This window comes from Tamandua tetradactyla, chromosome 1 (assembly GCF_023851605.1).
Source record: "Tamandua tetradactyla isolate mTamTet1 chromosome 1, mTamTet1.pri, whole genome shotgun sequence".
NCBI lineage: Eukaryota > Metazoa > Chordata > Mammalia > Pilosa > Myrmecophagidae > Tamandua > Tamandua tetradactyla.
The window spans coordinates 209,680,782-209,695,632 of NC_135327.1; the positions used below are offsets into that span (position 1 = coordinate 209,680,782).

Here is a 14,851-nt window from a genome sequence, read left to right on the forward strand (position 1 = left end):
GTACCTACTCTCTGTCAGCTGCAGAACTTCTACCCCAGGAGTGGAGGAGAGGATTAGAGATGACTCAAAACTGCTGTGCCCTAGAGGAACAGTTTGCTGTCACTGTTGCATAGTTGTGTTTTTTTTTTTGACATACTTTACTGTGAAATATAAAATATATATGAAAAAAAGCAATACTTTTCAAAGTATGTTTTAACAAGCAGTTGCAGAACAGATTTCAAAGTCTGGTATGGGTTACCATTCCACATTTTCAGTTTTTTCCTTCTAGCTGCTCCCAAAGCTAAAAGAAATATTATAGTAATTCAGAAGTCATATTCATTTGTTAAATTCTGTCTTCTCTGTTATAACTCCTAGTTCTCTTTTGATCCTTCTCCCAATCTACAGGGCCTTTTGGGAAGTGCCCATTCTAATTTTTTCATGTTGAAAGGGGGTGTCAACAGTATAGGATTGGGGGGTGGAACTAGTTGATGTTCTTGGAGAGACTGGCCCCTCTGAGTTTTAGGATTTATCTGACTTAGTACCCATCCGGAGGTTATAGCCTCCAGGAAAGTGAACTTTGTACATGAAACTTTTATAGAGTCTCAGAGCCTTAGGTGTCCTTTAGGGTTAGCAGGAATGGTATTGATTGACCTGTGGCCAACCATGGTAATTAGCAATATCTAGCTGAAGCTTGCATAAGAGTAGCCTCTCAACTCCATTTGAACTCTCTCTTAGCCACTGATACTTTATTCTTTTTTTCTCTTTTTAAATTATTTTTGATACCTCATTCTGTTACATTTTCCTCCCTTTTAGTCTGGAAGGCATTGTCAATCCCATGGTGCCAGGGCCAGGCCCAACCCTGTGAGTCATGTTTCCCATTGTCAGGGAGATTTTCACCCCTGAAAGTCAAGTGCATATAGTGGGGGAGGGTAGCAATTTTCCTTGCAGAGTTGGGCTTAGAAAGAGAGAGGCCACTTCTGAGCAGCAAAAGAGGTTTCCTGGAAGTAACTTGTAGGCATAATTATAGGTAGTTCTCTGCTACAGAAATAAGTTTTGTAAGGGCAAGACTCAAAAACAAGGGCTTGGCCTATTTTCTTGGGATAATGGTTGAGAGAATAGCAGGAATTTCCCAGATGGGAAAATTTAACATCTACATATTTTTTTTCCAGTCCTTGAAGGGTCTCTACCAATACCCTTTTTTTTTTTTTTCCATGGGCAGACACCAGGAATCAAACCCAGGTCTCCAGCATCGCAGGCGAGAACTCTGCCTGCTGAGCCACCATGGCCTGCCCTACCAATATTTTTTAGTTATCAGCCCACCATAGTCTGGTCTCCAGGTATTACATTAAGCTATACAGAGTTACAAGGCCTCATTCTCATTCTGAGCTCCATATGTTTAGGTTGTTTAAATGAGCTATCCAGACACATGCATGTTACAGAAAATGTAGTTTCTAGACACAGTAAACCTCTCCACCTTTCATCTTAGCCAGTAGGTAAAGCTCTAGAGTACAAACACAATCATTTTTTGCCCTATGTAATGATTTACCTTAGTCCCAACTAGATCAGCTTTGCTTTTTATCCCTAATTGAAACCTGCTCTCTTTTTTGGGGACTTTAGCTTTTATTGTATGCAGCAATGCTGACTTTCAGAGTTGCAGAGCTCCAGCTCTGAATCTTAGGTGTTGCAAAGGTACTCAGAGTTCCAGGGAAATAACAGCTGATACATATATAGCTCAGTGTCTCAGAATTTAGAAATATGCTTACAACTTCAGACTAAGTATGGCTGTTATAAGAGCTTACAATCTAGGCTCCAATTTTCTTATAAGTACTTTCTGAAAGAGATCGTAGCATATTTGTTCTTTTGTTTCTGGCTTATTTTGAACAACACATTGTCCCCAGGGTTCATTCAATTTGTTGTGTGCCTCACAACATCATTCTTTTTGGTAGCCACACAGCATTCCATCATATATATATGTGTGTTTGAGGTATATATATATACCACTGTTTGCCTTTCAGTTTCTCAGTCCTTGTATCCTTTGCTCCCCTCCTCTTATTGGGCATCATAGATAACATTCAAAATAAGAAAACCATGTCTTGCAGTATCCTCACTTGATTGTACAATCAGCAACACTCTCAATTTTTAGACAATTGTCATTGGTTCAAAAAGACAAAGAATCAATAAACAGTCTCATCAAATATCAGATCAAAACCTCACCTAATCTTTTGTCCCTCTCCCTCAATTATTTATCCCTGGTATTGCTGTGGTACTGTTGCTATCTCCTTGTTGACTATAGGCCATAGTATGCAATATTAGTTTTCACCTGCATCCTTCTATTATTGATTTTTTGTACAAGATCAAAACTTTGAAGGAGTTCATGCAAGAATTTATTTATAATGGTAGCGTTAATCCATGTCCAATCAAAGACATCCAGGGAAAGATACCTTGGTTCAAGAAGGCCAATGAAGTTCATGTTTCTCTCTCAGCTGAAAGGACACATGACGAACATGGTGGCATCTGCTGGCTTTCTCGTGGCTCTACAAAAAGGGACTTTCTCCAAAATGTGATGTGACCCACCCAATTCTGGGTGGTAACCTTTGATTAGATGATTTCCATGGAGGTATGTCTCTACCCACTGAAGGTGGAGTTGCTTACTGGAATCTTTTAAAGAGGAAACATTTTGGAGAGAGTGCCTTTCTGTAGAGCCACAAGAAAGCCAGCAGATGCTGCCATGTTCGTCATATGCCCTTTCAGCTGAGAGAGAAACATGAACTTCATCAGCCTTCTTGAACCAAGTATCTTTCTCTGGATGCCTTTGATTGAACATTTCTATAGACTTGTTTTAATTGGGGCATTTTCTTGACCTTAGAAGTGTAAACTAGCAACTTATTAAATTCCCCTTTTAAAGCCATTCCATTTCTGGTATTTTGCATTCTGGCAGCTAGCAAACTAGAACAGTTGTGATGTATGATTTTTTTTTAATGTGATGTTGAATTTGATTTTTCTGCTCTTGAGATGGACTGATTTCAATTGTCCTGTTTTCAAGTTCTCTGACTCTTACTTCTGCCAGCTCCAATCTGCTATTGAACCCCTCTAGGGAATTTTAAATTTCTATTACTGTGGTTTTCACCTCTGTTTGGCTCCTTCTCATAACTTCCAAGTCACTATTGATGTTCACTTTGTTTTCATACATAATTTTCTTGATTTCTTTTAGTTTTTGTACATATTTTCCTTTGATTCTTTGAGCATGTTTAGGACCAACAGATAAAGACAAAAGTCTTTGTCTGTTATGTCCCATGTCTGATCCTCCTCACTGATGGTTGCTAATGCTTTAATCTACTTCTTTTCCTAGGCCATTGCTTCCTGTTTCTTTGCATGTCTTTTAAGCTTTTGTTGAAGCCTCGATATTTTGATATTTTAATGTGTTGTCACTGTAAGTTAGACCCTGAAGTGTCTGTTCCTTAAGCTTGAATCTAGATAATGTTATGACAGAGCTTTTCTTGGTTGCCATAAGCTAACAACAACAAAAAAAAAGAAGAAGAAAAAAAGAAAAGGCCTTTACCAGTCTTTACAGATTGACCTGTGCAAGTGCTCTTCTTCAGAGCTTATCCATACAGTGAGTTTAAAGAATAGCTTCAGGTCAAAGTGTAGGGGCTACCTGATCCTTTCAACTTATGGGTCTTCTTTTAGGCATGCACCTTGGGCCCTAAGAATTCCCCTATTTATATGACTCTGTATGTCTCCTTTTACTTATGAAGGAATTTCCTTATTGTCCAGAATACTGCACTGTTAAGTCCTAATGCCATTAATCCCTTGCCTTAGGCAGGACAACTTGATTGTTCTCCCACAATTTTCTGTTGTAGAGCACTAGCAGCTGCTTTCTACATGTGGGACAGTAAGTTCCTCAGGCCACCACCGGACAGATTGGGCCAGACATACATGATCGCAGTATGTGCGTGAGAGCTACTCTGCTCCCTCTGGAACCAGAACCAGAAATCCATACTGGGAGCACAGACTGACTTCACACTGCATGCCATGAGATCCTACTGCTTTTAAGTAGTCTTTTCCTTGAAAGTAGTCCTTTGTTTTCTGAAGCTTTGAGAAAAACATTTCTGCTAGTTTTTGCTGGTTGTTCAAAGCTTCTCTGAAAAGATGGAACCCTGAAGTGTCTCATTCTGCCATCCTGGATGGGATGGGCTTGGTATTCATTTTTAAGTGTATATTTTATTCCCAACTCAGATTTAAATTCTCTTGTTTTTGCATGTATTAACAATTGCAGTTTTGCTTGCCACAGAGAGACTACCTGTAGTAGATTTACATAATGCAATTATAATTTTCATTTATGGCAAAGGACACTGGGTTAGAGACAATTTGAGTGGTACCTATAATTTTTAGGACCTCTAGTGGAGTTTTAAGATTTCTTATCAACTAAAAGCAGGGAAAGGACATTTCCTTCATCTATAACAAAGCACTTTCTTTAAGCCAGTCCTTGAACAATAAAATAAGTATTCATGGAAAAGATGTCATTGCACTTTAAGCCATTAAAGCATTGGCTTTAAACAAAACTTTTGGAGCTTATTTATGTGGTTCTGATTCTACAGGATAGTCTAATGAAAATAACTTCTATATCTGCTTTCTTCCTAATAACCTTTACATTAAAGAGAAAATAAGCCATCTTTTTGTCTTGTTATTGGACTTTAAACTTATTCAGCTAACAGGATCAATAAAACCAAATGTCTTCCTGAATGTAAACTGGAGAATTTTCAGTATTCAGGATTGAATGGAAAAATGCCTCTTCTTTTGCTCAAACAGCTGATATTACTGCAATGTTGACAGAGAAAAATTCTCACATCTAGTTTTCAATATAGGTAATCCCTAAATAAATATATTTCTGTCTGTTTGTCATCACTGAAATACCACAGATAGGTGGGGAAAAGATCTTTGAAAAAAAATGCCTTTCTTTAACGAAGAGATGCAATGTCCTTGTTCAGTTCAGATTTTGGCCTCCAAGGAACAATGGAAATAATTACAAGATTCCTTTCAGGATAGACTGTACTTTAGTCTGTGATTACAGGCATGAGTCTTGGAGATATGATAGGAAGCAGCAATTATCAATGCATGTTTTGGACAGTTTGTGTTACTGCCTATTGGTTTTACCATCTTGATGTGGCTCCGAGAGGAGATTTAACTCTCTGAAATTATAGTGAAGATTGTGGGACAGTATTTAAGCACCATCAAAAATACATATTTTCTTCCCTCTGTTCTTTATTTGTGGGCAAAACTGAATATACATCATAAAACTGGAAAAATTCCCCAGGCTTTGTGTGAAGGAGAGGAAGGAATGATAATCTCTTGTCCATAGTTCAACAGTGATGATTCTCGGAAACCACCAATATACCTAGGGTTTTCAACTTTTGCTGCACAGTGGACTCATCTCCTGATGCTTAGTTCCCATCCCAAAGATTCTGATGTAATTGTGGTATGGTGCAGCCTGGGTATCATGTTTTACAATGCTCCCCATGTGATTCTAATGTGCAATCTAAGCTGAGGACTTCTGTAGCAAAGTAGTCAGCAAAAACTTTGGAAACAAGAAATCTGGTTGAATTTAAGTTACAATGCTGCTTGGTTAATGTTGATCACTTTCTAGCTACCTTGAACAACAGTCTATAACAATGATTCTCAAAGTGTGGTCCCTGAACCAGCTATATCAGCATCATTGGGAACTTTGTAGAAGTGCAGATTCTCAGGTCCTACTGCAGAGCTATTGAATCAGAAACTCTGAGGACGTGATTGGCAATCTGATTTTGATGCTGCTAAAGTTTGAGAATTACTGGTATCCTCCAGCAGGTAATATAATAATAACAGTAGCATCTACTTCTCACATCATTGCAAAGATTACGTGAGATAATTTATTTACCTGTGGGTCCGGGTGTTGATAGTTTCCTAACTTCACATCCTTCATCCATTCTCAATTTCACACTTTCTTCTTCCCACTTTCAAACAAAGACCAGGTAATAATACCAAAAGAAACCTCTGCTAAATGTTCCATCCCATTTCTATTCTACTAATATCTTCCCATGGTTATTTATAAGCAAGAAGAGGACATATACAATCCATTGACTCAATAATATCACTGCTAAGAATTCATCCCATGGATATACTCTCATAGATACATAAGATATATGTACAAGGAGAGTCATTAATGGATTGTTTGCAAAACAAGCAAGAAAACAAAACAAAAACTGGAATAATCAAATTGTCTATTAGTAGAGAATTGGTTAAATAATTAATGGTATGTCTGTGGAAAGAAATAGATAGATAGCTATTAAAAATGAGGCCCACCTATATGTTTGATAGAGAAGGATGTTCAAGCCAGTCTTAAAACTGGACATCCATTCATATATGTGCTGGCATATTCTTTGATAATTTTTTTCTGTAAGCATAAACACAAACTCTTAATGGTAATTAAATTTGACAAGAGGAACTGTGGATAATATGGGAAAGCAAGACTTAGATGTTTTTATTTTCTATCCTTTTGTATTGTTTCAAGCCTTTAAAACATTTACATATGTTACTTTTATAAAAAAAGCATTATCAGGAATAGCTGGGGTTTTGGTTTTAGATTTGTAAGGAATTGTTAATCACTAATATATCTTATTAGAAATAAAAATATCCTTCTATAATCCTGCTATAACAGCTACCCTTACTGAGAGCTTGCACAAGGAGGTAGTTAGCTCCCCATTACATGGGACATGATCCCCAGGGATGAGCTTGGCCCTGCATTGAGAAAGGCTTCTTGACCAAAAGGGGGAAAAGAAATGGAACAAAACAACGTGTCAGTGGCTAAGAGATTTCAAATAGAGTTAAGAGGTTATTCTGGAGGTTACTTTTATGCAATCTTCAGCTAGATATTGCAAATGGCCATGGTATACCAACTTCTAACCAAGCACATTTCTGAAAACCCTGAAGAATACCCTGGGTTCTGTCTAAGACGCTATAAATGTTTTACCTAGTAAGTTTAATTTTTTAGAAACTTAAGGCCTCCAAATCGTTCCTATGCCAGATAATCCCTAAACCCAGAGGCACCAGTCTCTCCAAGAACATCAATATTTTCATACCTCTACCTCATAAGGTCAACAATCCTTTCCAGTATGAAGAAGTTAAAATGGCCATTGCCCAGATAACCCTGAAGATTGAGAAAATGATTAAATGAGAGGGAGGAGATGTAACTGAGAAATTAGGACTTAACAAATGATTACAACTACTGACTCATTACATGGATATTTCTTTTAAGTTTCTAGTGAATTAGAACAGCTATAAAGAAATACTAGAAATTGCTGAGATGTAATCCAGCATGTAGCCCTGATCTTTGATAATGAATGTATAAGTATAGAGAAAAAAAAAAGGAAAAGAAGAAAGAAGAAGAAAAATGACAGCTCTGCTTGTATAGATCTACTTCTGGATGTTTTATTCTGTTCCACTGATCTATGTATTTATCTCTGACAATACTGCACTGTCTTGGTTAACTTACCTTTATTGTATGTCTTTGAATTGGGTAGAATGCAAAACTAGAGGTCAATAAGGGGGGAATAAGGGGTATGGGATGTTTGGGGTTTTCTTTTCACTTTTTTACACCTTTGCATGGAGCAATGCCGAGTGTGCTAAAATTGATCACGGTGATGAATGCACAACCATGTGATGATACTGTGAACCACTGATTGTGTACTTTGGGCAATTGTTATGGTATATGACTATATCTCAATAAAATTATATTTGAATGTAAAACAAGGAGATGGTTAGTAGAGTGGTTGAGAGCAGAGACTCTGGGAAGAGTCATGTTGGGTTTAAATCCCAGATCAGCTTCTTTTCAGCTGTGTAAAACCAGGATGAAAATAGCATATACCTTGTAGGGTTAACAAAGCACTTCAGAAAACACAGTTCAGAAACAACACTAAATGAACATTAGCTATTGTTAGTATTATTAATAACATTATTACTACTACTATATTATTACAATGTTTTGACATTATACTAAATGATACACATATATAATACATAATATATAACATGAGCACATTTAATCTATAACATCTCTATGAAGTAGAGATCATCATTTTATGGATGAATTTATGATTTAGTGAGCTCAAGACTGATGAAGACCATATAGTAAGTGGCAAAATCTAGATTCCAAAATCTGCTCTTTTCCATTATAGTAATACCACATTGTTCCTCATTGTTCTTTTTTGGTTCTCTACTGGCTCATTCCCAGTACCTATTACTGTGCCTGCTCAAAGTGTGTATCCTTCCAAGCTTAGGAGGGCCCCACCCTTGGCTTCAAGATCTATTGTCTCCATCATGAAGGTCTTAATAATTTTTTTTCTGTGGTTTTTTTTGGCATGGGCAGGCTCCGGAAATCGAATCCTGTTCTCCGGCATGGCAGGTGAGAATTCTGCCACTGAGCCACGGTTGCATCACCCTTAGTATTTTTGAGAAAGTAGCCCCTATCTTCATTTTGCACTGGTGCCTACAAATTACATCTGATTCTGGATGTGGGTGGGGTGGGGTGGGGGAAGCTCCTTCTGACCATGTTTCTATTTGTGATTTTACCTATCTCCCTTGTTAGCTGACTGATTCAGGAATGATGCAAATGCAACCTGGGCCAGAGCCCACTTCCCAGGGAACTGGAACCGGAGGAGGGCGAGTGAGAGGGGGAGGGGGAGGGAGAAGGATTGAAATACATAACCCCCAGTCTAACACGCAGCATGTCGATCCTTCTCTTCCTCTGCTGCTCCTCTTCTCCCCCATCCTCCTCCAGTTCCAGTTCCCCAGGAAAGGGATTCTTGCCTAGCTTTATTTACATTCCTTTTGTGAAGGTGGAAGCGATAAAATGAAACTTTAACCAGTTGTGTATCTTATATAGGTTCATGTCCATGTCTCGGTCTCTTCATGGGTCCACAAGAGTTGCTCTTCTTTCTTAGAAAGCACAGCATCATGTTACCCATCACGTTTATTGTACATTCATGCTGTTCTATGAAATGTTTTGTGGAGTTGTCTTTGATTATTGCTTAACCCATTCTTTTGTTTTCTTTTGACATCCATGTTAACTCTTATTCACCTAATTGGATTACTGATTTCGATTTTGCAGAAGGACTCCTTTGTAGTCTTCATGAGGTATGCAGAGGCCCCAGCTGATGGATCACTGACTGTTCTCTCAAATGAAATTAATTTTGCCACTCCATCTACTTCATAGTGTTGTTGAAAGAGTTCAAAGAGGTAACAGTTACAAAGTGTTATTAATTTGTGGTCATTGCGTTTATAGTTGATAAATATTATTGAATTTATCATTGACTCCTTATCACTAAGTGATTATATAGAATTCCACTTAAAAATTTAATAAGATTACCATATGATCTATCTTAAAGAATGAGTAAAAAACAGCTTTTAAAACAAGCTGTGAAAATTTTGGTTAATGTATTTAAGAAGAGAAGTTGTTTTAAAAAGAATTCTATTTTGAGAAATAAACCACATTCTCATTTCACTTCAATAGAATTGTTTTGTAACAATAAGATAATTGTCAATAAAACAAATAGGAAGGATGTCCAAATTCTTTTCCTAAGTAGGTTTAGATGTGGTCAAGAGGAGAGAGAAACTCACTTAAAATTTTGAGTAACATGTCTCCATAGTCAGGAAGGAAAACTCTCTTCACAGTGTGACATCTAGGTTTAAAAATCAGACTGCCTTATTCTCCAGAGAGCAGCTATACTTTTTTTACAGTTCATTTTTATGGAGAAAGTTTTAATCTGTTCATTCAAAGACACATTGTGATCAATAATCAAGCTCAGGTACTTAAAATTAGAAACCATATCTAAAGGAACATTAGTTCCAGAAGATTTAGATTTTATATGCCACTCAACTTTGAATTCTTAGAGACAAAAGCAGAAAACACCACTTAGATTTTCCCCAGTCCTTAGGTAGATGGTGGCATTTGCGTGTCAGAATATAGACTGGCATCTTACAGCCAAACAGATATCTAAAGAAACATGGAATGTGATAATTATATTTGCCATAGTCATCCTTCTAAGGAGTAGGGGTTTGATCAGTTTCATTGAGCTAAAGAAAGATTGAACTAACTTTCAGTGCAATTTAACCTTAATTTGTGGTTTAAAGGTCAATTTTCACTGATATGGTGAAAGTAAGTGTTTTTTGTAGTTGTAGTCAGTCTTCACCAGGGTGATGCTGATGGTAAACTTTCGGAAGTGATTTTACTGTGGTTTTATCTGGTTCCATAATTTTCCAAAGACCAAATGATTTGGTCTAGGTGAGTAATAGCTCTTCCCTGGCATATTAGTTTCCTGTGGCTGCTATCACCAATTACACAAACTTGGTGACTTAAAACAACCAAAATTCAATTCCAGGGGTCAAAAGCAAGGTGTTGGCAAGGCTATACTCTCTCAAGAGGCTCTGCAAGAGAATCCATTCTAAGGCTGTCTCCTAGCTTCTGGAGGATGTATCCAATCCTTGGTGTTCATTGGCTCGTGACTGCATGACTCCAGTCTCCATCTCCTTCTTCACACTGCCTTCTGTGTGTCTGTCCCAAACCTCCTGCTGCTTCTCTCTTATAAGGAAACACAGGACTGCATTTAAAGCCTACAGAGATCATCCAGGATAAGCACTTTCTCTCATGATCCTAATTTGATCACATCTTTTGCGCATATAAGTTAATAGTCACTCTTTTGCCATTAAAGGTGATATTCACAGGTTTTGGGGGTTAAGGCATGCAAAAATCTTTGGGGGCTGTTGTTTAAATCACTGCTTCTGATATAGTGCTTTTGTTTGAGGAGCTCTCCCCTATCCCTTGTCTATGAGAATATGTTGCTTCTCCTCTAAGGCAACCTGAGCCACCATGGGTGGGCTCCACAATAGCTACACTTTGGGGGATATACCCTAAATACATATTCTGAGATTCAGCAAAAAGCTAATATACAAGGATATTACTAACACTATTTTCAGTAGGCTTTAACTGGAAACATCCCAGATACTTGGCAACAGGGAAATACCCAACTGATGGCGTAACAAGTAGACATAAATACATTAAAATGCTCTCTCAAAATAAGAAAAAATGTTATAGTGTTAAGTAACAAATTGTTATCAAACTGGTATAAGCAGCAAAATCTTAACTATGGGACAAAACATGATTTGAGAAAAAAGAGATGAACAGAAATAAAGCAAAATGTGATTCCTATTTTCTATGACTATTGAGACACTTGCTGATTATTTTTCTTTTTTCTACTTTTCATCATCTTCTAATTTTTCTTTATTGTGTTTTACTTTTCAGTGGGGTGGGGGAACCTTCAAATATGTGATACCACCTACTTTGAGCTGTTTTTCCAGAAGTAAAGATATGATAGGTTGACATTTTCTCAGATTGTTCCTTTTATCTGGAGGCATTCTTTTTAAACATAGCTTCAGGTGCATTTAGGTTTGTCTGTGGCCACAAAAAGTTTTTTGTTATGTTTGTTTTCTGTGCAAAGTCAGCTCACCCACAAGAGGAATTGATTTTCCTCACCTGGAAAATTTCAGCTAGCTTTTTTCCCACAGGATGGCATTTTAATCCAGGGTTTTAACTAAAATTTCTTTTTGACTGAAAACCTAGAAGGGAAAAATTATTTCACTTTCAAAAAGACTTTCAGTGCCCCCCAATTTTCCTGGTAATATCAGTAACTCTTTCAAATAAAAAAAAAAGCTCTGATACTTGTATGTTACAATGTGGATGAAACTGGAAGACAATTTGTGGAGTGAAACAGACCAAACACAAAAGGACACATGTTTTATGATTTCACTTATTTGAAATACTAGACTATGAAAATTCATAGAGACAAAGTAAATTAGAGGTTACTAGGGCCTGGGGAGAAGGGGATATGGAATTGATGTTAAAGTGGCTTACTTTCTGTTTGGGATGACAGAAAAGTTTTGGTAATGGGTGGTAGTGACGGTAGCACAACACTGTGAATGTAATTAATGTCACTGAATCATATGCTTGAAGGTGGTTAGAATGGGAATTGTTATGTTGCGTAAATGTTCTTCCCTCACACCATGAAATGCAGCATGCACATTTTGGTATTTAAAAATGGCATAAAGTCACAACCATCTTACACCAGGTTGCCAAGATCCTACCAGAAGTTTAAGTGGGGAAATTGCCCCATTCCCTTGTAGAAACCATCTTGGACTTTGTCTCACTTCTCAGACACTAGGTTAAAATCTTCTGCTAGGGTGTGTTGATTGCAGGATATCACCACTACTGCATGGTACTACTCCTTGCCACAGTGATTGTCATATTCATCACTCCTTCAAAGATCACTAGAATCCAACTACTTCCACTGAAGATGTTTGTCTTGTTGAGTCTCCCTACCACTATCTCTTTACTATTACTTTTCTGATCTTCACCAGGCCTGCCCCAGAGGTGTGGTTGCTAGCTTCCTGGCACATTCTGAGCATGCAGATGTGGGTGTCTGGAGACTGGCCCACAATTTTATCAAAGCTTTTGTTAAACAGTTGTTTTGGCTCTTCAGCAGAGCCACCTCCATCTCTGACTCTACCCTTTTCTCTTACCAAGTCACAGGATTTGTATTCTGTCTACAGGATTCTCTCACTGGCAGTCAGAGCCAGTCTAGTCCTCCAGCAAATGTGAAGGGGAATATTGTGCCATGGGCAAAAGAAGAGCCCCCTACTCAGAATCCCCAGTGACTATCTGTCTATGCTTGGGAGTCTGGACGAGAAAGGAGCCAGTCATGGACCACATTCCCGGAGCTCATGTCAGACACGAACATTCCCCCAGGTACCTCACTGTTCCCTACTCTGAGAATGAGAAACCCTTCCATATGAATTTGATTATTGTATTTTCCATTTCTGCAGAAAAGCCTGTTGGAATTTTAACCAGGACTGTGCTGGATCTGTAAATCACTTTGGGTAGTGTGGTGATTTGGAGCTATGTTTCCCAGAAAAAAGTGGGTTCGACTGCTATTTAATATTGTTAAATAGCACCCTGTGGGTGTGAACCCATTGTAAGTAGGATTTTTTGATGAGGTTACTTCAGTTAAGGTGTGGGCCAGCTCAGTTAGGATGTAGCTTAATCCTATTACCGGAGTCCTTCATAAGGCACAGAGGAAGCAGCCAGAAGCTGAAAGTCAATGGGAACTCTGAAGGGAAGGGAGGGGCCAGGAAAGACCACCATGTCCATTGCCATGTGACAGAAGAGCCAAGCATTAAGCATCACTGGCAGACAGCCCAGGAATGCCAGTCATCAGTAAGAAAGCATTGCCTTGATAATGCCTTGATTTGGACTTCCCTTAGACTCAAAACTGTAAGGAAATAAATTCTCACTGTTTAAGCCAAACTATTGCATGATATTTGATTTAGGGACAAGGAGACTAATACAGGTAGTACTGACATGCTAATTATATTGAGTTTCATGACCCATGAACACAAGATATCTTTCCATTTATTTAGATCTTCTTTAATTTCTTTCAGCAGTGATTTATAGCTTTCCCTATACAAGTCTTTTACATCCTTGGTTAAATTTATTCCTTTATTTTATTATTTTGGTTGCTGTTGTATGTGGAATTGTTTTCTTGATTTTCTTTTTGGAATGTTCATTCTTGGTATATAGAAACACCATGGATTTTCGTGTATTGGTCTTGTATCCTGTGATGTCGCTGAACTCATTTATTAGCTATAATAAGTTTCTTGGAGAGTCTTCAGTACATCATGCCATCTAAAAACAAGGATAGTTTTACTCCTTTTGTTTCAATTTGAATGTCTTCTTTCTTTCTTTCTTTCTTTCTTTCTTTCTTTCTTTCTTTCTTTCTTTTTTTTTTTGTCTAAATGCTCTGGCCAGAACTTCCAGTACAATGTTAAATAGCAGTGGTGAAAGCTTGTCTTGTTCCTGATCTAAGGAGAAAAGATCTTAGTCTTAAACCATAGAGTATGATGTTAGCTTTCCATGTATGTCCTTCATCATGTTGAGAAAATTTCCTTCTATTTCTAATATTCTGAAGGTTTTTATCAAGAAAGGGTGCTGGATTTTGTCAGATGTCTTTTCTGTGTCAACTGAGATACGTGCTTTTCCCCTCTACATTCTATTAACATGGTATATTACATTGATTAGTTTTCTTATGTTGAACCACCTTTGCATTCCTGATATAAATTCCACTTGATCACAGTATATAATTTTTTAACGTGCCGTTGGATTTGATTTGCTAGTATTCTGTTGAGAACATTTACATCTATATTTATAAGGGATAATGGTTTGTAATTTTCTTTTCTTGTGATATCATTATCTGGCTCTGGTATTAGGGTGATGCTGGCTTGTTGAATGAGTTAAGAAGTATTCCCTTCTCTTTCATTTTTTGAGAGTTTGAGAAATATTTGTTTTAATTCTTCTTCAAATGTTTGGTAAAATTCGCCAGTAAAGCCATCTGGTCCCGGACTTTTACTGTTAGGGAGTTTTTGATTACTTATTTAATCTCTTCACCCTGAGACCTATTTCTTCTTGAGTCAATTTAGATAATTTTTGTGTTTCTAGGAATTTGCACATTTCATCTAGGTTATTAACTTGCTGGTATACAAATATTAATAATATCATTTTATAATTCTTTTTATTTCTATAAATTCAATGGTAATGGCTCCACTTTCACTTCTGATTTTAGTTATTCTGATTTATTTATTCCTTCATTTATTTATTCTGGTTCTCTGTTTCTTCTGTCAGTCTAGTTAAAGGTTTGTTGATTTTATGATCTTTTCAAAGAACTAACTTTTGTTTTTGTGATTCTTTCTATTTTTTTTTATTTTCTATTTCATTTATCTTTGCTTTAATCTT

At 37.3% G+C, this 14,851-nt stretch overlaps 1 protein-coding gene and 1 pseudogene across 2 annotated transcripts in view; both read right to left on the reverse strand.

The window, feature by feature from the left end:
* The window catches only part of ADARB2 (adenosine deaminase RNA specific B2 (inactive)), a 609,938-nt gene that overhangs the window by 23,547 nt on the left and 571,540 nt on the right, over positions 1-14,851 (reverse strand). The gene's annotated exons all lie outside the window — the stretch shown is intronic.
* On the reverse strand, positions 11,998-12,775 carry LOC143679870 (cation-dependent mannose-6-phosphate receptor pseudogene; annotated as a pseudogene).